Raw genomic sequence first — 26,873 nt, 5'->3', positions numbered from 1 at the left:
CTCCCGAATGTTCCACCATGTGTGTCGCATGCAGAAGAGAGATTGTCACGCCCCAACGTCATGACGCACTGAGAGAGAAGTTTGACGCATGCGCAGTGTATATAAAACCATAACTCACGGTTGATGGAACGGCTGTAGGAACGATCTTGGCGAGGAGGATGAACGATCGCCATCGCCAACACACAAAAGGAGCCAGAAAACGAAGGGAAAATTGGAAATTGGGGCATAGGTGGTTAGTGGCCTATACTGCTTAGATTGAGGCCTAGATTTGGAGTAGCTTATGATTTAAGCCAGACATTATGTTTTGTCTTGTGTTCTGTCTTGCAGGCATCATATCATTTATCATGACGGATACATTTACCTCGCCTGATTTTTTTCCCCAATTCATTGACCTGTACCAGGAGCTGCCCTATCTCTGGAAGGTCAAGAGTCAAAACTACTCAAATAAAATCTTGAGGAAGGCAGCGTTGGAGAAACTGCTTGAGTTGGTGAAGCCAGTGTACCCCAGGGCAGACATCAACTATGTCAAAACAAAAATCTCAAACCTGAAGAGTACTTTTAAAAGAGAGCATTAAAAAAGGTGATGGACTCACAGAGATCTGGAGCATTAGCAGATGACATATATGTCCCCAGGCTGTGGTATTACAACAGCCTGCGGTTTTTGTCCGACCAGACAGAAACCAGGCCATCGCTGTCTACACTCCCTTCTACATCTGCTGAGGCCACAGCTCCAGAGGTCCACACAGGTCCTGCTGCACCGGATAAAGATGTAGAGGAGCCCAGCTTGACCTAGGTATAGCATTGTTGAACATATTTGTATCCAAAAATACAATCATGATAACTAGACGTTATTGTTAAAATATTTCTGCCTTAAAGTGGTTTCCATATCAATAGACAGTAGTGACCAAAAATGATTTGTACAAGAATAAAAAATGTTCGGCTCAGAATGATAGTCTTTTCTATTTGTCCACATTCAATTTGCACCCCTAACCCCTTTACTACTTTTTTTTTTATGGTTTTGTTGAATAATGATTTAATTTGTTATATTTTCTATATTTTTATATGCATAGAATGCACTTTTTGTTTAAGTTCTTTATATTTGGATGGCAGATAGCATCTCTAATTTAATTTTTTTGCTTTTTTTAATGCACAATAAAAATAATTGTGTAGAATAATACTTGGCTATGTGTTTTACTTCAAATTACAGTTTGAGAGTAGGCAGTTACATTTAAAAAAATACAAGGTAAAATTAACAAGGGACACCAACATAGTTGTATCTTTGATCTTAAAAACTACGGGATAATGGTGTTGTGGTAACTTTCCCCAAAAAAACAAAAAAACAAGCATAATAATATTATTCTTGATATCACTAGAAAAAAAAGACGTTGAAAATACAATTGGCAGAACTCCATCAGTATCACCAGCAAAGCAGCTTCATTATTATCCCATTAAAGAGGAAGTAAACTCTCCCACTCTGTTACCACTTTTCATCTAGACCATTATATGAAGTTATAAGCAAACATTATCCATTGTAAATAAGCCTCAGTCGCATATTACTTACTTTTTATAATAACTTTTATAAATGATTTCTCCAGGGATTTTAGGTATTGTTTCCCGAGTCTGCACTGCATATTACTTCCGCCCTTTCATTATGGCTTGCTGTTATCTCTCGCATATATGGTCGCGTCTTAACCAAGCCTCAGTTTCGATCCAATGTTCTTATGGCGACCTTGCTGCACCGCTCATAGCCGACCTGAGAGTGCAGAATTGTATAGCAGTTTTGCCATTTTGCCGTGTGCCTGCCTGTCAGGCTGCTGTATGCGGCGGCTAATCCCTGCTATGGTAGTGCAGAGAGAATATGCAGTCTCGCAGGTTTTGATCGCAGTGCCGCTGGGAGAGGAAATCACACGGCATCCTATCAATGGATAGATGGTGTAACGGCACTCAGAGTGTGCCGTGAAAAAAGGGAGAGATGCGTATGCGCCGGTGACATTGGCAGAATGAGTGCAGATATGTTGTATTGTTTGAACGATCTGGAGAAAATCAAGGAGGTTGTCACTGCTTTATAGTGAAGAATCAGAGATTTTGTGGACATGCTTGCCAAATTTTAATTTCCTCTTGCCTGGTCTGAAGTTTTTGATTCCACATGAAGGCTCCAGTTTGCCCTTTTCTGATTTAACATGTTTTTGGGACTTGGAAATGTTAAAGTTTAGGGACAGAACTCAGTGTTTCTCCACTCCACTCTTCTAGGTGCACCACCAGGTCATGTTTTCTGTATTTTCCTCAGTCATAAAATTACTGGGCGAATTACTAACAGTGAACATGACAACATCACCTGTGCCAAATTCTACAAGTATAGAAAACATGACCTGGGTTTGCATCTTGAAGAGGAGGGTTGGGAAACACTGCCCTAACTAATGTGAATTGTAATTTTTCAGTGTTTTTAAGAATATAAAATCCCAAATTTGAAGGTGCTCCCAAATTGTGCTTTAACGCACTTTTTTTCCCTCATGATCCCATGCCTAAAATGTTTGTATTTCCATACATCTAGTTTGCCAAAAGCCACAAAACACACAATGTGTCAACATGTGCTATTTACCATCACTGGGTGAATGTGTTTTGGGGCTGCAACCCCTTCCTCAAAACTATAGAAGCTCAGAGGAAGGGGTTGCACCCCCAAAACACATCCATTGATACCCGGTGATGGAAGCTAGCACATGTTGACACACTATGTGTTTTGTGGGTTTAGGAAAAAAGTTGTTTGTAACTACACACATTTAGGGCATGGGATCATAAGGATAATATAATTGTTATGCCTCTACGTCTACATGGCTTCAAATTTTGGCTTTTTAAGGGGCGAGATCACCCCATATGAAGAAGGCCACATCCACACAGTCTTGGGATACTAATGTCTCATTTGGCCTTCACTTTACCAAAATCGAACTTAGTAAGTTCCTGAGTTTGAAATGTGTATCTAATGTTTTTGAACATGCCTGTTTAGCCTCAAAAAAGGGGAAATAATGCAAAACAAACATGTTATACACCAAGATGTTGGTTTGTTTTAAAACCTTAAAACGCACATGTGAATATGCTTTGAGTAAATTGTTTTTTACTAAACAATGTGTGGCTTATTATTTCAAAGCTCAATACCAGTGTATTTGTTAAGTAGTTGTAGTTACAGTGACAATGTGCTCTTAAAAAAGTGGCCAACTCCTGAAATTTTTAGTCCTCCAAAAAATCATAAGAGTTGAAAAGGCATAATGTTTTAGAACTTCATGCATTAGATCCATTAAGAACAAAAACATTGTGTGTGTAGCAGACCCACAGCACACCATAATAGTTAGCTGAAGAATATATTGTCACCTCATGTAGCAAATAAGGTACATTTGCACTATTGGAGCAATTTGTGAATTAGACAGATAAGAAACACAGACAACAGTAGTTGAAATGAAATATGAGTTTATGATCAAATAAAAATATTATTCAGGATCAGCTCAAATTTGCTGCCAAGACATTGCCCCTCTACCCACAAAATAATCAGAAAGGCAACGAAACCCTCTAACGGGACTTTATAGGGCAATGACTCCAAAAATAGTTTATGCAAACAATGAAATATAAAAAATATAGTTTAATACAAAATCTTAAAAACATCAATACATAAAGGTTTTTATCAAAACTGCATATTCAATTGATGTCAAGGATAGGAGAACATAATCAAACCACTATTTACAACACTCATGTGCGATTATACAGAGTAAAGCTATATGCGTTTCGAGGTTTTTGGCGTAATTCCTCTTCATCAGGAGAAAGTGGTGTAGACATCTATGCAATCTACAATTCATAAAGATATGAGTAAATACAAGATATATGCATACACAAATTGGGATACAGAATTTTGTCCATTGACAAGCATTATATAATTTTGAAAAACATTCAACCAGACAAGGAGGGACAGATGCAAACACGTCCGCCAAAAAGTGGAGGCCAAAAGGGGGAGCAGACTAATGGGAGATAAATCCGACCCACAGCCTGAAAATCCGGCGATATGAGAGATCCAAGTCTGTTGGAATCATATAGACAATAATAGATATAAACTACAAACCATATTAAAAATGCATAGTAAATTGCATGTGCGAGCAAAATAAGCACATGTCAATTCAGAGATAAAGCATAATGGGTGAATAGTGAATTTCAAACATACCTCGCTAAGGGGTCAGCGGTGGACAAGGGGCTGAGCTTTAAAGTGGGTCCAAAGTGAAGGGACCCAAAACCGATAGAGGGTGGTGTCCTGACCAAGACTATAATCTATAATTGAAATAAATAGAATATTTTATTGGCCATTGTCTAAATTTAGATGGAGACTTAAACTATTTTGCATACTTTTTTACACTTTTTTACACACACACACACATATATATATATATATATATATATATATATATATATATATATATATAAATGTACAAAAATGTGTCCATATAGAAAAATAGAAATAAAAATACACATGAAGTGCTTACTTTTAACTGGATACTGAAGTAAGGCGAAAGTCACTGAGATGAATATCAGGGAATAGCCTTGTTAAATAAATATCTCAGAGTTGGAATAGATATCAAACACCTGTAGGGTAAGAAGGGAGGATGAAGTGCACAGAGTCAACACTACACTAACTATATTAGTCAGAGTAGAGGAAATGAAAAGACAGGCTAAGATGGCAGTAGTGTATTTAGGCTTTGTGCTGCCCTAGGCCTGACTAAACATGTGCACCCTCTAATTTAAATATATACCCACCCTTTCCTGTCAAGGTCACACCCCTTGCTGTTTAATAACCGCCCTGAAATTTTTGAGTGGGGACACTAGTTCTGAGGGCCTGGGTGGGGGGGCAATGGATTCCCTTAATTTGCATAGATTTCCTCTCACTTCCTGTTTGGCTATGGGGCAGGAAGTGAAGGGAAATCTCTGCAATGGGACAGGGATGGTAAAAAAATAAACTGACAGGGGCTATAACCCTCCCTTATTCTATCCAAAATGGAAAAAAAAGTGTTGCCTATAGTTATACTTTAAGCACAAATTTCTGATAATTTTATGGAGAGGACTAAGAAGATATAACCATGCCAATGGTGCAGCAGAAAACATATAGCACAGTGAGGAAGGTTTGTGGTCCAGGATAACAGGACAGTCAAAATTAGAAGTGGCGCCCCTCCACAGTTGCGGAATTCCGGCCGCCGCATACCGGAAGAAGTGCAGCTGCTTTATTGGGGAGCCAGACTAATTTGCCTGTCAGCCCAGTCAACCCCATAAGACTGGCGCTACACTAACAGTGTGGCACAAGCCAGCGGGGACTCTTTCCGTGCCGCCCCCCTGCAAAGTGCTGCCCTAGGCCTGGGCCTTGTCGGCCTAGGCCAGGATACAGCGTTGTAAGATGGAAATAAGCCAATATACAGGGAGAGCCTCATGAAAGCTTACCAAGCAAGCAGATGTATGACTCATAGGTCAGGAATATCCGGTAAAACCCACTCTCTTCCAGGAGCAGCCTAGAAGCACCTTTCTCCCTACTGACCTTTTATAACTGTGCTTCTGAGAAGGAGGATCAGAAAGTGGGAGGAGAGAGGGAGGTGTATAGAGAGAAAGGTTAAGCCAAGCAAAACGACCCCCCCCTGGCATGGGGCAGAGTAAAAACATACATCAAACAGATCACAAAAATTTCCAGCTAGGGGCGGCAATCCCCCATGGATCTCCCCCTCCAAGCGAGCGGCGCATGACCCCGCCACAGATGTGATCCGTAATAGACTTGGAAAGAAGCCGAGTCTACGAAGAGGCCATCGCCACCCAAAATGGGCGGAGATAAAGGCGAACGAAATAATCCCATCTCCTGGCAACCAAACAAAAGGCCGGCGTGATGACGTGGTCATCCAATGGCCTTTGTGCGCTGGATGGCCTCCACTGGGGGACAGAGAAGCACCACCCCACCTAGTGGGTCAAAAGTGCAGCACAGGCGCAGCCAAATGTAAGAAAGACAGCTAGGACATAGACTTAGTTATTGAAAAGTCAGCAGTAATAGAAAAATCAGTGTGTAAAGCTGAAACATACAGCTGGCAGTTCCAATACCATTATGCACAAGCAGAATAAAAACAGATACAGACAAAAGGGGACGTACAAACATAAAACATGAAAGAAATACAATCATTCAGTCCTAGGGGGAAAGTGTCGTTAAGACGAAATATCCACTTCTGCTCATGTTGGAACAGAGTCTTGTTCCAGTCTCTGCCATGAATTTCCTGATGGACTGGGTCTAAAATTAAGAATGAGATCTTAGGAAAAAGACACCCATGCACTGCCGTGGCATGTCGCCCCAAAGGGATATCAGGGTCACAGTTTTCCATGGCAAGAATGTACCTTTAGGCTCGTTGCCAAAACTCCATCTTAGTCTTGCCCACATAGAAACAGGAACACTCACAGAGAAGCAAATATACTACACCCTCTGTTTTACAATTGGCGTAATGTCTTGGATGATATTCCTCACCATTAGGTAGAAGTGTATCAGGTTTCGTGTGCATGTACCTGCAGTAATTACAGCCTCCACAGGTAAAGGTACCCCATCGCTTACAGGGGTCTCTACCCGAGGGGCCTTTGAACTCACTAGACACCAGGTTGTCTTTGGTGGAATGGGCCTTCCTGAAGGTGAAAGCTGGAATAGGGGGAACAAAGGCACCAGCAATAGGGTCCTTAGTGAGCATGTGTAAATATTTGTTCACGATCCTTTTGATTTCTTTATGTTAGTTTGAAAACCTAGTAATGATCCGAATTGGACCAGTGGTTTTTGGTATAGTGGATTTGTTGTAAAGAAGATCGTGACGTGTATTGGCACATGCTCGCCTGAATGCCCTCTTGAGGCAGGTATGGGAATACCCATGTGCCAGAAGTCAAATTTTTTAAAACGATGTCTTCTGTGCAATTGCGCCTGATTCTCAGGTATTGACTATAAGGTATCGATGTATTCAAAGGTCTGGGGTGGAAACTATCAGCGTGTAGGATACAGTTTCCAGCCGTGGGTTTACGAAAAAGGCTGTTGGTTATGAGGCCATCACTGTCCTTCTGTATCTGAACATCAAGGAAAGTGATGGAGTCATTGTCATGGTTCATAGTTAAAGGTAAATTGAAAGTATTGTCGTTGATGGACTGAAAAAAAGAACGAAGCAGTTCAGGAGAGCCGTTCCAGACTAGAAAAATATTGTCTATATATCTATACCAAAATGGTATATAATCGTGAAATATGTACATGCTCTCAGATACACTAATCATACGTTCCCACTCCCCCAGGTACAGATTGGCGTAGGATGGGGCAGAACAAGTCCCCATCGCTACGCCCTGCACCTGGAGGTAGTGGGACCCCATTGAATGAAAAGTAATTAGGTTGTAAAATGAAATGCAGTTCATCAACGTCAAATTGATTCAAAACGTGATCATCTTTACTGGTTTGTGCGATAATGCGTTTTATGCATGCTAAACCCTTCTTGTGAGGAATCGAGCTATATAATGCCTCAACATCGATAGTAACCAACATAGCGGGGGGGGCATACAATCCATCTATAATTTGTAACAAATGAATTGTATCCCTTATGTAGCTAGGTAAATTGAGAACATGTGGACGGAGATACCCATCAACAAATCTACTCAAATTCTCCATGAGTGAACCGTTCCCCGATATAATAGGTCTACCTGTGGGATGTTGAAGACTTTTGTGGATTTTGGGCAAAGTGTAAAAGATAGGGGTGCATGGAAAGTCCGTGCGAATGAAATCCCAATCAGTTTTGGAAATCGCATTATTTGCATACACCTCATCGACTAGTTGATAGAATTCCTTTTGTAAAATTACAATCTTAGTGGTCGAAATATGGCATACTATTCTTTATTTTTAAGGATTCTATCACACATGTCGATGTATTTTTGATTATCCATAATCACAGTGTTCCCCCCTTTGTCTGAGGATTTCACCGTGATTGTGGAATTTGATGCTAGTGAGCGAAGCATTCCGTTCTCTGAAAGAAAGATTGGGATTCCTATGTTTTACATTCAATTTTTTGATCTCACTGCAGGTTAGTTTGATGAATGCCATGACATTAGAATTAACGTTAAGTGCTGGGAATTTATCAGATTTTTTCTTATTCGCAGGTCTAATAGGATGTTAGTAATAGGCTCTCCCTGTATATTGACTTATTTCACAATATAATAGAATGTGGATTTTTAACCGATTGATCGGGACATTGAAGCAAATTCTCCAATCAATTCGATCAATAACGTTAGGGGGATAATTTTCCTCTAAAAGAGCAATGAGAGAGTCAATTGCCTAAAGTTCTTGGGGTTCAAGAGGGGATTGCTTACTCCCTCCTTTGAATATAATTGTTTTAGGATTATTTTCCTCGCAAATAATTGGAGATCTTTTATCACCTCAAATTTATAGAGGTCATTGCTAGGACAGAAACTCAAACCTCGTGTTAAAACTTCAGTCTCAGTTGGTGTGAGACTATATGTAGAAAAATTTACAATATTTAAATTGGTGTCAGAAGAAGGATGAATAGTAGAGTCAGTCTGAGCATTATGATCTAAACCCAATTCAGTATTAGATCCAAAGGGATCCAATCATGATGAAGCTGAGGGGGTTTGACACTCTGTAAGGAGTGCAGTGAATTTAGGAGGTGCATTGAGAGATGCAATGGTATTGGTGACCAAGGAAGCTATAGAGGTAGAGTGCAGAGAAGCCAAACCACCTAAAACCGTATGGGCACTTTTGCCTGTGCTGTTGCTGGGAGGTTTCTCCAAAGTATGTTTTTTATTTATATTGGAATTTTCGTTGCTCCTAACGCCCGGTGACTTCCTTTTAGTTTTTCGTGATTTATTAAAACTAGAAGACCCTCTAGAGGAAACAGAAAGAGAAGATATAGATGAAACATCTGCCAAACTTTGTTCCTTATTCATTGGTCTGTTCTTATAATTAGATCTAGTTCTAAAGTGTGTATCATTCCAAGAATATGCTTTATTTTACTGGAAAGCCACCTTGTCTCTAATTATTTTTTTCTCTTTAGTAATCAAGATATCTTGATTACATTGTTCTAGATGTTCATTCAGATCTTTTTCATATTGTGAATATGCCGAGTGGCTCTTGAAATTAGCCAGCTGTGTATAGACTAAATCGATTTCTCTATCCAAGTGTTTTATTCTTCTCTGGTATTCATTAATTAAGAGGGACATCATCTCCCTTGAGCATGTTAAAAGATTATCTTCCCATTTTTCTTTAAAGGATGCCTCCATATGGTCTAGAGTGGAAAATATCTGTACCCTTAGACCAAGGGGGTTGATTTTAGCTTTGATATACTGCTTAAAGGAGTGTATGTGCCAGTGAATAGATGACATTTTTACCAGAAATTTCCTTAAATTAACCACTTCAGATTTGGCTGCTGAATGACAGGGCCATTTTTTGCGATTCAGCACTGTGTCACTTTAACTAACAATTGCGCGGTCGTATGACGCTGCACCCAAACAAAATTGATGTCCTTTTTTTCCCACACAGAAAGCTTTCTTTTGGTGGTATTTGATTGCCTCTGCGGTTTTTATTTTTTGCGCTATAAACAAAAAAGAGCAACAATTTTGAAAAAAACACAATATTTTGTACTTTTTGCTATAATAAATATCCCCATTTTTTTTTTTAAAAAAGCAAATTTTTTCCCAGTTTAGGCCGATATGTATTCTTCTACATATTTTTGGTAAAAAAAATTGCAATAAGCGTATATTGATTGGTTTGCGCAAAAGTTATAGCATCTACAAAATAGGGGATAGATTTATAGCATTTTTATTATTCTTTTTTTACTAGCAGCTATCTGCGATTTTTATTGTGATTGCGACATTATGGCGGACACATCAGACAATTTTGACACATTTTTGGGACCATTGGCAGTTATACAGTGATCAGTGCTATAAAAATGCATTGGTTACTGTAAAAATGTCACTGTCAGTGAAGGGGTTAACACTAGGGGGTGATCAAGGGTTTAATTATGTTCCCTGGGAGGTGATTCTAACTGAAGGGGGCAGGGACTAACTAGAAGAAGTGACGGATCGTGGTTCCTAGCTAATAGGAACACACGATCTGTCACTCCTCTCAGAACAGAACACGGATTTGTGTGTTTACAGAAACACCTCCGTGTTCTGTCCCTCATGCTCGCGATCGCTCGTGGCAGGTGGTCATCGCGACCGTCAGCCATGAGCATTGGCACCCCGCAGTACAGCAGGCGTGTGCGTGCACCTCCGGCGGCACGTGCCTGCTATCCAAATCCCGCGAGCCAACGTATAGCTACGACAGTTTGTGGGATCATGCCAACCTACCGCAGTAAAATGACGGCGGCTGGTCGGCAAGCAGTTAAAGAACAAGGATGAAAGTTCGGTGTCTTTCTGCTCATTGTGTAAGAAATCCTTGTAAAACTCAGACATAGTCATGTTCCAATTTTTTCCTGCATAGTTGGTTATTTTTAGTGCATGACTATAAATGGTCCCCAGTAAAATTAAACTGAAAAGCGAGGGATGGGTATTTGCTACCCGGAAATAGAGATATATGGAAAAAGTAGTTCAGTTCTAGTGGGGAATAGGAGAGATTGCCCACATCCCTAATAACACATCAAAAAGGCAACAAAATCCTCTAACGGGACTTTATAGGGCAATGACTCCAAAAATAGTGTATGCAAACAATGAAACATAAAAAATATAGTTTAATACAAAATCTAAAAAACATCAATACATAAAGGTTTTTATTAACACTGCATATTCAATTGATGTCAAGGATAAGAGAACATAATCAAACCACTATTTACAACACTCATGTGTGATTGTACAGAGTGAAGCTCTATGCGTTTTGAGGTTTTTGGTGTAATTCCTCTTCATCAGGAGAAAGTGGTGTAGACATCTATGCAATCTACAATTCATAAAGATATGAGTAAACACAAGATATATGCATACACAAATTGGGACACAGAATTTTGTCCATAGACAAGCATTATATAATTTTGAAAAACATTATTTACTGACCATATATTTACACATGCAGGTATCCTGATGTTTTACATCAGGAGTGGACAACGAAGGGAGGGAAATACGACAAGGAGAAAAGTGGCTGTGGTGACCACACAATGCACCAGACAAGGAGGGATGGATGCAAATACGTCAGCCAAAAAGTGGAGGCCAAAAGGGAGAGCAGACTAATGGGAGATGAATCTGACCCACAACCTGAAAATCCAGCGATATGAGAGGTCCAAGTCTGTTGGAATCATATAGACAAGCATAGATATAAACTACAAACCATATTAAACATGCATAGTAAATTGCATGTGCGAGCAAAATAAGCACATGTCAATTAAGATATAAAGCATAATGGGTGAACAATGAATTCCAAACATACCTTGCTAAGGGGTCAGAGGTGGACAACGGGCTGAGCTTTAAAGTGGGTCCAAAGTGAAGGGACCCAAAACCGATAGAGGGTGGTGTCCTGACCAAGACTATAATCTATAATTGAAATAAATAGAATATTTTATTGGCCATTCTCTAAATTTAGATATGGAGACTTAAACTTTTTTGTATACTTTTTTACACTTTTTACATATATATATATATATATATATATATATATATATATATATATATATATAAAAGTGTGTCTATAGCCTATGACCCTGCGGGCATTACTGAAAGCAGTATAGAAAAATAGAAATAAAAATACACATGCAGTGCTTACTTTTAACTGGATACTGAAGTAAGGCGAAAGTCACTGAGATGAGTATCAGGGAATAGCCTTGTTAAATAAATATCTCAGAGTTGGAATAGATATCAAACACCTGTAGGGTAAGAAGGGAGGATGAAGTGCACAGAGTCAACACTACACTGACTATATTAGTCAGAGTAGAGGAAATGAAAAGACAGGCTAAGATGGAAATAAGTCAATATACAGGGAGAGCCTATTACTAACATCCTATTAGACCTGTGAATAAGAAAAAATATGATAAATTCCCAGCACTTACCGTTAATTCTAACATCATGGCATTTATCAAACTAATCTGTAGTGAGATCATAAAATTGAATGTAAAACATAGGAATCCCAATCTTTCTTTTAGTGAACGGAATGCTCTTCGTTCACTAGCGTCAAATACCACAATCACGGTGAAACCCTCAGACAAAGGGGGGAACATCTTAAATGGATAATCAAAAATACATTGACGTGTGATAGAATCCTTAAGAATAAAGAATGGTATTGCCATATTTCGACCGCTAAGATTGTGGTTTTTCAAAAGGAATTCTATCAACTAGTCGATGAGGCGTATGCGAATAATGCGATTTCCAAAAATGATTGGGATTTCATTCGCACGGACTTTCCATGCACCCCTACCTTTTACTCTTTGCCCAAAATCCACAAAAGTCTTCAACATCCCACAGGTAGACCTATTATATCGGGGAACGGTTCACTCACAGAGAATTTGAGTAGATTTGTTGACAGGTATCTCTGTCCACATGTGCTCTATTTACCTAGCTACATACAGGATACAATTCATTTGTTACAATTGTAGATAGAGTGTATGGTTGTTACTATCGACGTTGAGGCATTATATAGCTTGATTCCTCACGAGTAGGGTTTAGCATGCATAAAACGCATTATTGCACAAACCCGTAAAGATGATCGCATTTTTAATCAATTTGTCGTTGATGCACTGCATTTCATTTTACAACATAATTACTTTTCATTCAACGGGTCCCACTACCTCCAGGTGCAGGGCATAGCGATGGGGACTTGTTGTGCCCCATCCTACGCCAATCTGTACATGGGGGAGTGGGAACATATGATTAGTGTATCTAAGAGCATGTCCATATTTCACAACTGTATACCATTTTGGTATACATATATAGACAATATTTTTCTAGTCTGGAATGGATCTCCTGAACTGCTTTGTTCTTTTTTTCAGTGCATCAACGACAATACTTTCAATTTACATTTCACTATGAACCATGACAATGACTCCATCACTTTCCTTGATGTTCAGATACACAAGGACAGTGATGGCCTCATAACCAACAGCCTTTTTCGTAAACCCATGGCTGGAAACTGTATCCTACACGCTGATAGTTTCCACCCCAAACCTTTGATTACATCGATGCCCTATAGTCAATACCTGAGAATCAGGCGCAAATACACAGAAGACATTATTTTCAAAAAAGAGGCAGATGCCCTAAAAACTAGACTTCTGGCACGTGGGTATTTCCATACCTGCCTCAAGAGGGCATTTAGGCACGCATTTGCCAATACACGTCACAGTCTTCTTTACAACAAAACCACTATACCAAAAACCACTAGTCCAATTCGGATCATTACTAGGTTTTTAAACCAACATAAAGAAATCAGAAGGATTGTGAACAAATATTGGCACCTGCTCACAATGGACCCCATTGCTGTTACCTTTGTTCCCCCTATTCCAGCTTTCACCTTCAGGAAGGCCCGTTCCATAACAGACAACCTGGTGTCTAGTGAGTTCAAAGGCCCCCTTGGGTAGAAATCCCTGTAAGAGATGGGGTACCTTTACCTGTGGAGGCTGTAATTACTGCAGGTACATGCACATGAAACCCGATACACTTTTACCTAATGGTGAGGAATATCATCCAAAACATTATGCCAATTGTAAAACAGAGGGTGTAGTATATTTGCTTCTCTGTGAGTGTTCCTGTTTCTATGTGGGCAAGACTACAATGGAGTTTCGGCAATGAGCCTAAAGGCACATTCATGCCATGAAAAACTGTGACCCTAATCTCCCTTTGGGGCGACATGTCACGGCAGTGCATGGGGGTCTTTTTCCTAAGATCTCATTCTTAATTTTAGACCCAGTCCATCAGGGAATTCATGGCGGAGACTAGAACAAGACTTTGTTTCAACATGTGGATATTCCATCTTAACGCCACCTTCCCCCTAGGACTGAATGATTGTATTTTTTTCAGACCTTTTCTTGAGGGTTTTAAATCAGGGGTATCTGAGAGGAATATGTAGTCAGTCTGCCAGGTTTTTTGTTTCTTGCTCTTTTGCTACTGCTTTTGCATATAATGTCTTGATGAATTGATAAGGAATGGCAATTATGTCACATTTGCCACCTCTTATGTTATATGCTCCATGAGATCTTTTTCATGTCTGTTATATATGTTTTTGCCTTTCTTGTGTCTGTCTTTATGTTTATGTTTGTATGTCCCCTTTTGTCTGTATCTGTTTGTATTCTGCCTGTGCCTAATGGTATTGGAACTTCCAGCTGTATGTTTCAGCTTTATACACTGATTTTTCTATTACTGCTAACTTTTCAATATCTAAGTCTATGTCCTAGCTGCTTTTTTTACATTTGGCTGCGCCTGTGCTGCACTTTTGACCCACTAGGTGGGGCGGTGCTTCTCTGTACCCCTAGTGGAGGCCATCCAGCGCACAAAGGTCGTTGGATGACCATGTCATCACGCCGGCCTTTTGTTTGGTTGCCAGGCAAAGGGATTAGTTCCTATCGCGCTGGCGTCCTTGTGCTCTGGTGGGTGGGTGACATGGGCCCCCACCGCCTCGCCCGTTCGCTTTTATCTCCACCCATTATGGGCGTCGACAGCCTCTTCGTGGACTCGGCTTCTTTCCGGGTCTATTACGGGTCACATCTGCGGCGGGGTCGCGTGCCACATGCTCGGAGGGGGGCTCCATGGGGGATTGCCACCCCTAGCTGGATATTCTTGTGATCTGTTTGGTTGCTCTGCCCCATGCTTGGGGGGGTTTGTTTGGGTTGGCTTAACCTTTCTCTCTATACAACTCCCTCTCCTCTCCCACTAGGGATGAGCCGAAAACACCCCCTGGTTCGGTTCCGAAAATTTGCGTGAACTTTAGAACCCCATTGTCTATGGGACTCGAACGTTTGAAATCAAAAGTGCTAAATTTAAAGGCTAATTTGCATTCTATTGTCCTAAAAAGGGTTTGGGGACCCGGGTCCTGCCCCAGGGGACATGTATCAATGCAGTGGTGGTGGTGCTGGTGCCACAACACTGTAAGTCCTCACAGTTACTCTTGGTGGGCGCAGAAATGGGCCCTGCTGTGAAATTTTAGATCAAGAATTGTAATTACATGTCCGTTTAACAGGGGCAGAAAAATTGGGCCTTAGGCATTGGTGCCACAACACTGCAACCCCTCACAGATACTCTAGTTGGAGCGCAGGAACAAGCCCTGCTGCAAAGTGTTGCATCAAAAATTGTAATTACACGCCCCTGTTAAGCAGGGGCTGAAAAATTGGGCCTTAGCCACTGGTGGCGGTGCCCAGAACCAAAAATATTCTTACAAGCTATCAGCATGATCATTGAGGAGAAAGAGGATAGTCACTCAGCATAACAGGATATTCACTCAGCATCAGCATAGGCAGTCTTGAAGGGATCTGACATTTCAAAAAAAATTATTCGGTTACATCATCATCAGGTGCTTGGTAGCCGGTGGTGATCCAAGACTGATTCATTTTTATGAAGGTCAGTTGATCGACCGAGTCAGTGGACAGGCGCACCCTGTGATCGGTTACAAAGCCTCCAGCAGCACTGAATGTGCGTTCCGAAAGAACGCTGGATGCAGGACAGGCCAGTAGCTCAATTGCATACTGTGCGAGCTCTGACCAGTGATCCATCCTCAAGACCCAGTAACCCAGAGGATTTTCAGTGGGAAAGGTGTCCAAGTCAGATCTTGCCCCTAGGTATTCCTGCACCATGTAAAACAGACGCTGGCGATGATTGCTGGAACCGATCATACCTTGGGGCTGCGGACTAAAAAATTGTCTGAACGAATCGGTCAGACGGCCACCTTCTCCACCGCTCCTTCTTTGACTGACCGAAGCCTCAGCAACACGTTGTCCAGGAACAGGAGTTTGTAACCTCCCAGTCTCTGGGAACGAGTTGCACAGACCTTTCTGCAAGGCCTCCCGAAGATATTTCATCTTCTGCTCCCTCTGCGACGGCAAGATAAGGTCCGCAACCTTCCCCTTGTAACGTGGATCAAGGAGGGTTGCCAGCCAGTATTGATCCCTCTCCTTGATACCACGAATACGAGGATCCTTCCGCAGGCTTTGCAGGATCAGGGAGGCCATGCAGCGTAGGTTTGCTGAGGCATTCGGTCTGGAGTCCTCTGGGTCAGTAAGGACGACATGATTCGCAGCCACCTCCTCCTAGCCACGTACAAGTCCATGGGTTAATTGGAACTGTAAATGATCCCTTAAAGACTGCTGCTGATGCAGAGTGCCAGGCTCCACCTCCATGCTGACACAATCCTCCTCTTCCTCTTCCTCCTCGTCCTCTTCCTGTGTGATCGGCGGGCACGCAGGAACACTGTCTGGATAAAGGGGGCCTTGAGAGCTAAGGAAGTCCTCCTCTTCCTGCCTCTGTTCTGCCTCAAGTGCCCTGTCCATTATTCCACGCAGCGTGTGCTCCAACAGGTGGACCAGGGGGACAGTGTCACTGATGTATGTGCTGTCACTGCTCACCATCCTCGTGGCCTCCTCAAATGGTGACAGGACAGTGCATGCATCCCTGATCATGGCCCACTGGCGTGGGGAAAAAAAAACAAGCCCCCCTGACCCTGTCCTGGTGCCATAGTCACATAGGTACACATTGATGGCCCTCTGCTGCATGGGCAGCAGCTGCAGCACGGCCAACGTTGAGTTCCACCTGGTGGGCATGTCACAGATTAGGTGGTTCTTGGGCAGGTTAAATTCCTTTTGGAAGTCAACCAGCCGAGCACTGGCAATATATGACCTGCAGAAATGCACCTAGACTTTCCTGGCCTGCCTCAGGACATCCTGTAAGCCCGGGTACCTGCCCAAGAACTGCTGCACCACCAAGTTAAGGATGTGAGCCAAACAGGGCGCGCATGGGTCAGTTGTCCCTGTCGGAGTGTGGAGAGGAGGTAGGTGCCATTGTCACAAACCACCATACCTGCCTTAAGCTGGCGTGGCATCAACCACCTCTGAACCTGCCCCTGCAGAGCTGACAGAATCTCTGCCCCAGTGTGGCTCCTGTCCCCCAAGCACACCAGCTCAAGCACCACATGGCATCTTTTTGCCTGCATGCTTGCATAGCCCCTTGAATGCCTACGGAGCACCGCTGGTTCCGAAGACAAATCAGCACAGGAAGAGGCCATGGAGGAAGAAGAAGAGGAGGGGGTGGAGGAGAGAGGTGTGGCAGAATCACCACTAGTAGTATTTTGGAGGCGTGGTGGTGGAACAACCTCCAACACTACTGCAACCTGTCCTGCATCCTTCCCAGCTGCTAGAAGAGTCACCCAGTGCGCAGTGAAAGATAGGTAACGTCCCTGTCCATGCCTGCTGGACCATGAGTCAGCGGTAATATGCACCTTACCGCTAACTGCCCTGTCCAGCGAGGCCAAGACATTGCCTTCCACATGCCGGTAGAAAGTTGGAATCGCCTTCCGTGAGAAAAAGTGGCTTTTGGGAACCTGCCACTGAGGAACCGCACATTCCACAAACTCACGGAAGGGGGCAGAGTCTACCAACTGAAAAGTCAGCAGTTGAAGTACTAGCAATTTAGCCAAGCTAGCATTCAACCCCTGGGCTTGTGGATGGCTGGGAGTGAACTTATTTCGGCGGTGCAGCAGCTGGGGCACGGAAATTTGCCTAGTACAATCTGACGTTGTTGTACCGATAGCAGATTACCCCCCAAGTACTTGACTGTGACACACCTAATTCTACACCTTCATTCCTCTCAGTGCAGGTCTCAGAGAGTCAATATGATATTCCAATCGCACACGTTCCTGGTACAAAAGGCACAAAAGTATTGGATGCTGCAGCGATTACCAGTTGGGTTCTGGAAACATCAAGCAAACATACATTTTCGCCAGCACACCATGGATCAGCAAAAAAGTTGTCCAGAAAGGTTTTTAATGAAAAAAAGTCACATCACAAAAGGGGTGCAACGTTTCGGGGCCACGCAGGACCCCTTTGTCAGGCAAGTGATGGGGTGCACAGTGTCAAACACAATTTATATACAGTGGTCACCAATTAGGCAAAAGACATGTGTAGAATGAGAAGAATGAGAAGAGAAGTGCACTCCCCCTCCCTCTGACATCAGACTGACGTCAGAATCCCGCCTAAAATGTTAAAAACTGCAATATGCAAAGGTAATGTAAATGGTTAAGAGTAATGGCATTTGAAAAATCCTGTAATGCAGATCGCCAATTACAAGAATGAATGTAAGTTAATAAGTAAATGCCTGCTCGGGGCACAGTGCTGGCTAGGACCCAGCGACTGCTCGTCAGCTGGAGGTCCAGATAGCCAATCATACAGAGCCACGTACGTCACGCATGCGCAAGACTCCGTAGAAATGGATTTATCGGGAAGGACGTCACGGCAACCTGTGACGTGTGGCCGGTGCCGCGTCAGATAACCAAGGAGGGGTGCAAGCGAACGGAGAATGCGGAAAGGAAAAGCGACAGAGCGGAGAAGAGTGAAAAGGGTGAAGGGTGACCATGGTGCAAAATGAAAAAAGAGACAAAGGAATAGAGTGAAGGAGGAACTACAGAAAAGGAAGGGAGAAGAAATTAAAATAGACAAGGGAAGAGAGACTGGAACTGAGGTGGAAAATCTCTGTCACAGCAGAAAAAAAGGAAGAGAAGTGTGCATAAGTGAAATGACAAAAGGGAAAGTATGTGTGCATGAGAGGCACAGGAGGAAGACAAAGTGAAAGACGACACAGAGGAGAAAAGAAAAATAGATAAATAGGGGGGGGGGGACGGGAAAAGGGGGAAAGGGAAGAGAGGAAGGGGGGAGGAAGAAAAGGAAGGGGGAGGATGGGAAGGGAGAAGGAAAGAGAGAAAGAAAAAGAAAATCTGGGAATACCATGTGCATCGCAGCGTACACCCAGGGGCTGTGGAACTAAAAAAGCGCAGAACATAGAAATATGTCATTCACATGCAAATTAAATGGTACAAAAAAGGGATTAACATTACTGTGGGTATCACAGGCAGATACCAGATAAGGAAAACGAATGGCAGAGATTAAAGGCCATCAGAGAGAAAGAGAAGTATGAAGTGCGTAATATGTACAAGGTTTTTTATATATCCGATGAGATATTGCCCAGACAATGCATAGGTAGTCAAAAATACATGTTGTACATCATAATGAAAACCAAGCCATTGATCGAAAAGAAAATATACACAGGAAATCATCATCTATCATCAATAAAGCATGTGAGAGATAAATTAGTGTTGATTCCCCCAGGGTGTACTGTGCCTAAGGTGTGTATCCAGTAGGCCTCACGGCAGAGAAGTAACCAGTCGCAGTCCCCACCTCTATGGGGTGGCTTGATGTGCTCAATCACCATCCCACGAAGCTCATTGGTCTGGTGCTTGGCCGTTACAAAGTGCATCGCTACAGGTTTGTTGGGGTCAGCATGTTCGCCCTTCTCGGTCTTGGCCAGGGCGACCCTAATATCACTCCTGTGTTTCTGGAATCGTTTCTTAAACGAACCGACGGTTTTACCCACATATGCCAATGTACAGGGGCATTTTACATATATATGCAGAAATCAGTGTTGCAATTGAAATAATCACGTATTGGGTAACGTTTACCCATGCGTGGGTGTGTAAAATGTGTGCCACAAATAAGTGAGTTACACATGTTACAGTTATAGCATCTGTAGCAGCCTGTTTTCTGTGAAATTTTGGGTACCGCTTTAATGTACTTGTGTCTAGGATCTGCTTGTATTAGATGGTCACGTAGTGTTCTCCCCCGTTTGTATGCTATCATAGGCCTGGCCTTTATGGTGGGTCTCAGGGCTTTGTCAGATAATAAAATATTCCGGTTGATTTCAATAGCGATTCCTGATTAAACCTGTGTACAAACAATGGGCAGGTAATAGGGTTGGGGGTTCTGAACTGTCTGCATTGCCCAGAGCTTGGTCAAGTACCACTGTGGGATACCCGCGCTCCAAGAATTTGTTGTACATGACCTCTAATTGTTTCTTTTTATCATTCTCATCAGAACAGATATGTAGTATCCTAGCAAATTGTGAAATAGGTAGATTTCTGCGTAGATGCTCAGGATGTGCACTCTGAAAATGGAGCAAGGTGTTTCTGTCGGTAGGTTTAGTATATAGGGATGTTGTGATGGTGCCCTGGTTATTGGTGATGAGCACATCAAGGAATGAAATATGGTCACAAGAAAATTCAGGATTGAACACGATTCCTGGAAAAATACTGTTCAAAAAGCCAACAAACATACTAAACTCATCCTCGCTACCTGACCAAATGAGGAAAATGTCATCAATGTACCTAATCCATTTTATAACATACTTGTGAAAAAGGGGGATGGGTAGATGTGTTGTTCTTCAAGGTGGCCAACAAATAAGTTGGCAAATGAGGGTGCTGCTGAGCTCCCCATGGCTGTGCCACGTATTTGTGTGTATGTCCTTCCCTCGAACATAAAGTGGTTATTGGTGAGGATAAACTCAAGACATTCAAGAATATACCTGCAAGGTACCCTGGACAAGTCTTGTTTCTTACAGAAATGTTCAACGGCCCGTAAGCCGGCAAAGTTTGGTATGCAGGTGTATAAGGACGATATGTCCATTGTGGCAAATTTCCAGTCATTCTGAAGGGTCTCAGTTTCTCTAGAAAATCACTCATATCCCGTATATAGGCAGGTAGATTCTTTACGAGGGGCTGCAGATAGAAATCGATAACCTGGGCCAACAGTTGAGTAATGGTACCCGTACCAGAAACTATGGGTCGCAACTTAAGTGGTGCAGTGCCCTTATGGATTTTAGGTAGTCCGTAGATGAAAGGCATACGGAGATGGTCATTATATAGAAAATTGGCCACTTCATCGGTCAGCCAACCGCCTGATTACCCCATATTGATCAAGTGAGATAAAATATTCTTGTTGCCTTGTGATGCATCCCTATCCAGTGTTCTGTAGCTGGTGGAGTCTGCCAATAAGGAGAGCATACCATTCCTGTACTCACTGTAGTCCATGATCACAATGCCCCCGCCTTTATCGGCGAGTTTAATGATGATGTTTCTATTGTCTTTGAGTGATCTAAGTGCAGCAAAATCCTCTGGGTTCAAGTTAGTGTATGTTCTGTTGGAGGCCTTGTGGGATACATCATGTTTGATTGTTTTGGTATAGTTCTCGATAGAGTGAAATTGTCCAGGGGGTATAAATTTACTTCTCAATCTGAATGGGATTGGTGTGATCTTATCAGCTGTGGTCATGGTGGGTGTCCCAGGTTGTGTGTGGAAGAATTGTTTTATTTTTAGTGTACGCTCAAATTTGAACATTTCAACTTCGAAGTCAAACAGATTCAGTCTATTGGTAGGGCAAAATGACAGGCCTTTAGATAAAAGTCTGGACTCACCGTTGGTGATAGTTCGTGATGAGAGGTTGATCACTGGCACGTCTGGATCCCCGCCGTCCGCTGCTGCGAAGTGGTGGCATGGTCTGTTCTCTTGATGCCCCTCCTGGATCTGCGTTTCCACTGGTGACTGGAAAAAGGGTCTGGTGAGCTGCGCTCCCAGAGGTGGCGCCTGTCGATGTCCCGGCCTCGCTGTCAGATGATGGATTTTCAGTGGGGCGATCACTCTCTGATGTAGGTCGACTGTGTCTCCGTGTTGTATCTGTGCATGGACGGAGCCTCCTCCTGGGGCGTGTGGCTCCTGTGACCCAAGGATAAAATCGGCCCTCCTGATAGTCCTGATTAACAAGTCTTAGCTTGTCTCGTTTGACTTGTTTCTGTTTTTCGGCGTATACCAGTATGTCGCTGTCAATATTGCGCAATGCACTTGTTAGTGCGTCGTTATCCCGAACAGGTGCTATAAGTGTTGATAGTTCTCTGTTAACTTGGCACAGTTGAACCTTGACTTCCTCTATCACAATAAGCATATAATTGAGTGAATTTTGTGTGGAGACCTCACACCACTTTTCAAAGAACTCACGTTTGTGACGTCCTATAGTCGGTTTGTTCTTGATGCGGAAACCTCTTGGGATCCTCTTTGTCCTATAGTATTCGGATAACATCTGTCCCTGTAATTCAAGATCGATTTGTCTTTTCTTCAGTCGTTTGATCTCACGGTGGATATCCATGGCAGTGTCAGTCCCAAACGCCTTGTTCTCATCAGGAGGAAACAAAATAGCGTCTATCTCTTCTTGGCTGTAGATGCAGCCAGGGGCTCTGTTGAACTGGGAGGATCCTGCATCATCGGATGCCATCAGTTTCTAGGAAAGTTTCTCAATCAAATAAATTGGTGACAACCGTGTCCCATATATATCGGGCACGGATGGTAATGGACCCCACGTTTGGGTGGCCACCGGGGGTGCGTAATGGAAATCCAATTAGAAGTCAATATGATATTCCAATTGCACATGTTCACGGTACAAAAGGCACAAAATTATTGGGTGCTGCAGCAATTGCCAGTTGGGTTCTGGAAACATCAAGCAAACATACATTTTCGCCAGCACACCGTGGATCAGCAAAAAAGTTGTCCAGAAAGGTTTTTAATGAAAAAAAAGTCACATCACAAAAGGGGTGCAATGTTTTGGGGCTGCGCAGGACCCCTTCGTCAGGCAAGTGATGGGTTGCATAGTGTCAAACACAATATATATACAGTGGTCACCAATTAGGCAAAAGACATGTGTAGAATGAGAAGAATGAGAAGAAAAGTGCACTCCCCCTCCCTCTGACGTCAGATTGATGTCAGAATCCAACTTAAAATGTTAAAAACTGCAATATGCAAAGGTAATATAAATGATTGAGAGTAATGGCATGTGAAAAATCCTGTAATGCGGATCGCCAATTACAAGAATGAATATAAGTGACAGATCGGCTTTAAATGCCGAGTGTGCCCGCTCGGGGCACAGTGTTGGCTAGGACCCAGCGACTGCTGGTCAGCTGGAGGTCCAGATAGCCAATCATACAGCGCGATGTACGTCGCGCATGCGCAAGAATCTGTAGAAACGAATTTATCGGGAAGGACGCCTGGCAGCGGGGCCGCCGTCGTCACGGCAACCCACAGGTCTCAGAGAGGACTGAAGGTATAGTGGGATTGGAGATCCCAGCTGATGAGGAGCAAGGAGAGGTCCTCTTTGTTCATTGGTGTGGGTCTTTTAGGTGCGCTTGCCAACGAACTGCATGGCAGGTCAACATATGTCTGTTCAAGCATGTGGTGCCCAAGCGGGTGATGTTTTGGCCACGTGAGATACTCTTGAGACATATGTTGCAAATAGCAGCGGTGGGATCTGATGCACTCATCTCAAAAAAGGCCCACACCAAAAAACTTTTGTAATAACGTGCAGAGACAGCAGCGCCCTGCACATGCGGAGATCTGCGGTGTGATGCAGCCGGTTTGCTGCCCTTAAGCTGGCCCATGGAGGGCATCCTGCCTTGTTGGTGATGTGCCTCCTCCTCCCCTCTCCTATCAGGCACCCACGTGGAGTCAGTGACCTCATCATCCCCTCCCTCCTCATCACTGGAGCAAAGCTGGGAGTATGCTGCAGCTGGGGGAACATGACTGCCAGATTGCTGTCCTTCTTGGGCACATCCTCTCTCTGGGCTCACGTTACTGCCTTCCTCTAGCTGGGTACCATCATCGGAGCCTTCAAAACGCTGGGCATCCTCCTGGAGCTTGTACCCAACACTGTGGTCAAACAGTTCGGGGGACTCCTCAGGAGGTCATGGTGGGGCTAGGGAAGGAGTCACTGATGCTATTGAGCCGAGGGAAGAGGCCGTGTTGGCAGTTGCTTTGCCAGACAAAGTAACCTGAGCCTGGGTGAGAGAGGATGAGGAGGATGAAGACGGCTTGGTCATCCACTCTACCAAGTCTTCCGCATGTTGCGGTTTAACACGGCCAGCTGCCGAAAAAAAGGACAAGCCTGTCCCACGGCCACATGCTGATGAGGATGCACTGTCTCCACGACCAGCACTGTTGCCTCTAGACACAAAGCCTTCTTGCCCTCTTGTATTGGCTTGTGACTGTCTGCCTCTCCTTGTTGGCCTTCCAGACATACTAATGGCCTGCAGTGAGATGTAGCTGCACAAAGCTGGGATGTATATATATATATCTACTGATACTGCAGCTAGCAGAATCAACTGCCTGCCTGTAGTATTATTAGTATGAGAACACCAGCACATGTCTTCAGGTAGCTTTAGGTGCAAACTGTGCAGAGGACACAGTACACTAACTGTAAATACTGTAGCTGCCTGCCTGTGGTATTAATAGGAGCAGAACAACAGCAATTGTCTTCAGGTAGCTTTAGGTGCACACTGTGCAGAGGACACAGTACACTAACTGTAAATACTGTACCTGCCTGTCTGTGGTATAGATAGGAGCAGATCAACAGCAATTTTCTTCAGGTAGCTTTAGGTGCACACTGTGCAGAGGACACAGTACACTAACTGTAAATACTGTAGCTGCCTGTCTGTGGTATTAATAGGATCAGAAGAAACACCACCAATTTTATTCAGGTAGCTTTAGGTGCACACTGTGCAGAGGACACAGTACACTAACTGTAAATACTGTAGCTGCCTGTCTGTGGTATTAATAGGAGTAGATTAACAGCAATTGTCTTCAGGTAGCTTTATGTGCACACTGTGCAGAGGACGCAGTACACTAACTATAAATACTGTAGCTGCCTGCCTGTGGTATTAATATAGGATCAGAACACCACCAAATTTATTCAGGTAGCTTTAGGTGCACACTGTGCAGAGGACACAGTATTCTAACTGTAAATACTGTAGATGCCTGCCTGTGGTATTAATAGGAGCAGAACAGCAATTGTCTTCAAGTATCTTTAGGTGCACACTGTGCAGAGGACGCTGTACACTAACTATAAAAACTGTAGCTGCCTGCCTGTGGTATTAATATAGGTTCAGAACACCACCAATTTTATTCAGGTAGCTTTAGGTGCACACTGTGCAGAGGACACAGTACACCTAACTATAAATACTGTAGCTGCCTGCCTGTGGTATTAATATAGGATCAGAACACCACCAATTTTATTGAGGTAGCTTTAGGTGCATACTGTGCAGAGGACACAGTACACTAACTGTAAATACTGTAGCTGCCTGCCTGTGGTATTAATAGGAGCAGAACAACAGCAATTGTCTCCAGGTAGCTTTAGGTGCACACTGTGCAGAGGACGCACTACACTAACTGTAAATACTGTAGCTGCCTGCCTGTGGTATTAATAGGATCAGAAGAACACCACCAATTTTATTCAGGTAGCTTTAGGTGCACCACTGTGCAGAGGTCAGAGTACACTAACTGTAAATACTGTAGCTGCCTGTCTGTGGTATTAATAGGAGCAGAACAACAGCAATTGTCTTCAGGTAGCTTTAGGTGCACACTGTGCAGAGGACGCACTACGCTAACTTGTAAATACTGCAGCTGCCTTCATACTGTACTAATAGGATCAGAAGAACACCACCAATTTTCTTCAGGTAGCTTTAGGTGCACACTGTGCAGAGGGCGCACTACACTAACTTGTAAATACAACAGCTGCCTGCGGTACTAATAGGATCAGAAGAACACCACCAATTTTCTTCAGGTAGCTTTAGATGCACACTGTGCAGAGGGTGCACTACACTAATTTGTAAATACTGCAGCTGCCTGCGGTACTGTACTAATAGGATCAGAAGAACACCACTAATTTTCTTCAGGTAGCTTTAGGTGCACACATGTCCAGAGGATGCACTACACTAACTTGTAAATACTACAGCTGCCTGCAATACTAATAGGATCAGAAGAACACCACTAATTTCCTTCAGGTAGCTTTATGTGCACACTGTGCAGAGGACGCACTACACTAACTGTAAATACTGTAGCTAATAGGACTAATAGGATCCAAAGAACACAGCAATTTTCTTAGGTAGCTGTAAATACTGTAAAAACACCTGCCTGCCTGTTAGTAGGAAGAGAATAACAGGAACGGATCTAGCTAAAGTGAATACAGTATATATATATATATAAAACACCTAGGATGTATATATATACACAATACACTGTAAGTGCAACTAACTAACTCGCCTGCCTACTCTATCTAACTTAAATCAAATGACACTGTCTCTCTGTCTATCTCTCCGCCGTCACAACACACTACACAAGGCCGCCATGCAGGCGGCCTTATATAGTGTGGGGCATGTACTAAACCCCCTGAGCCATAATTAGCCCAAAGCCACCCTGGCTTTGGCCAATTACGGCTCTCTGTACAGATGGCGCTGTGATTGGCCAAGCATGCGGGTCATAGTGCATGCTTGGCCAATCATCAACCAGCAATGTACTGCGATGCCGCAGTGAATTATGGGCCGTGACGCACCACTTGAATTTGGCGCAAACGGCCTATATCGCTCGTAATGCGACAAACGGGCGAACATACAATGTTCGAGTTGAACATGGGTTTGACTCGAACATGAAGCTCATCCCTATCTCCCACTTTCTGACCCTCCTCCTCACAAGCACAGGTATAAAGGTCTATAGGGAGAAAGGTGTTTCTAGGCTGCTCCTGAAAGAGAGAGGATTTTCCAGGATATTCCTGACCTATGATTCATACATCTGCTTGCTTGGTAAGCTTGTATTTTGATGCCATTACTCTTAGGTAGATCCCTAGAGGATCTCCCTGTATATTGGCTTATTCCATCTTAGCCTGTCTTTTCATTTCCTCTACTCTGACTAATATACAGGCGGTCCCCGGGTTACAAACAAGATAAGGTCTGAAGATTTGTTCTTAAGTTGAATCTGTTTGTAAGTCAGAACAGGTACATTTTTTAAGTGTAGCTCCAGCCAAAAATCAAATTTTTAA

Source organism: Aquarana catesbeiana, linkage group LG04 (assembly GCF_042186555.1).
Source record: "Aquarana catesbeiana isolate 2022-GZ linkage group LG04, ASM4218655v1, whole genome shotgun sequence".
NCBI classification, from domain to species: Eukaryota; Metazoa; Chordata; class Amphibia; order Anura; family Ranidae; genus Aquarana; species Aquarana catesbeiana.
Note: the sequence above shows the minus strand (reverse complement) of the source record.